We start from the raw sequence: 1,781 nt of genomic DNA on the forward strand, positions 1-1,781 counted from the left end.
TGGCATGGTTGGAGGGCACATCTCCATCTAGTCCTCTGTGGTCCACAGTTTCCCATGAACCATCTGACCTTATCCTAGAGGATTGCTGTTGCCAAGCCTGCTACCAGAGCTGGCTCTCTACCAGGCTAGGGTTCCTGTGGTGTTATCTTGTTTGTATAAATAAAGCTTGCCTGCCGATCAGAGGGCGGAGCTAACCACTAGCTAACCGTAGAGGTCACCAGACAGGAAGTGATACAGCTGGGCGGAGAGAGGAAGTGATAAGGTGGGTGGAGACAGTCTCTTTAGGGTGGGACCTTGAACAGGTAAGGTGGCTGTTGTTTTGCTTCTTCATCTCTCTAATCGCTCAGCATTTTCCCCAATATCTGACTCCAGGCTTTTATTATTAAGGCCTATTAGAACTTGTGCTACAGGCTTTTCCTTCAGACACACCTGCCTGCTAATGGGGCCCCAGCCTAATGAAGTCTCCGCGCCTAGAATGCTGCACTGGAGGGGAAATGTCTCTGCCCATCTCTAGGAGGAGCCGAACCTCTTCCACCAGTACTGCCCAGTTCTTCCTACACCATGGGAAACTTGCTCACCACACCCCCAACCCTTTTTTGAAATATGGTCTTGCCATGTAGTTCCTAGGTAGTCTGAAATTCTCTTTGTAGACCATATTGGCCTTGAACTCACAGAGAGCCACTTGCTTCTGTCTCCCGAGTGCTGGGATTTAAGGCATGCACCACCTTTCCTCTCTTCCTTTTTTTTTTTTTTTAAACTGCTTTAGCACTTTATAAACCCAGTTTGCACACTAGTGTAAGCCATTCCTATCCACTGGAGCTACCTATCCTCTCTTGATGGCAACACTAAGGAAGCAGAAGCAGGTAGATCTCTGTGACCTCCAGCCTGGTCTCCAAAGTGATCATGTCACCCAGAGCTACATAATGAGACCCTGTCTCAAAAAGCCTAAGTAAGGAAATATATATTACATACATATTGTATATTTATCACTACATATTATATAAATATATAATATGGTTTGTGGGTGTGATATAAGCCACTGCCTCTCAGATTGCATTTTCCCAGATGTCCCACAGCTCACCAGCCAGGCCGAGAACAGCACTTTCATTTCTTGTTTACAGTCCTTAGCAATTCCAGAAACTCAGGCTCACAGCCTCCCCTCACTACCCCAGCTTCTGCACCGCACTGTGTGCCTCTCACTGTTGAGGACTCCAGCTTCATGCCGACTATGCCAGGGGACATCTGCCCCTCCCGTGTCTCTCTCCATCCTCACTGTCTGGTTCTCTCTGATGGGTCTAAGATTTTTGTCCTGGGAAAAGCTCTTCAGTGCAGATTCAAATCGTCCTTTCCCTTACAGCCCACCTTCTATAAGAAATGGCAAGCCAACGCCCCCATCTCATCCTCCACATTTTCCCACTTCCTCTGAGCTCAGCAAAGGAGCTGATCTCTCTCTCTCCCTCTCCCTCCAGTACGTAAGCGCCTAACATAGTAATGTTGGGGAATATTCTTTTCAGGCATGTGACTTTTGTCTATGCTGCACTTGTTTAACTCTGTGAAGTTGTGTTACTGTGTCTAAAGCACCTGAGGGTCCTAATAAAGAGATGAACAGCCAATAGTGAGGCAGGAGCAAGGATAGGCGGGGCTGGCAGGCAGAGAGACTAGAACAAGAACAGAGCCAAAGAGAGCAGGACACTAGGGGTCGGTCACCCAGCCAGCCACAGAGTAAGGACACTAGGGGTCGGTCACCCAGCCAGCCACAGAGTAAGGACACTAGGGGTCGG

This window comes from Microtus ochrogaster, chromosome 24 (genome assembly GCF_000317375.1).
Source record: "Microtus ochrogaster isolate Prairie Vole_2 chromosome 24, MicOch1.0, whole genome shotgun sequence".
NCBI lineage: Eukaryota > Metazoa > Chordata > Mammalia > Rodentia > Cricetidae > Microtus > Microtus ochrogaster.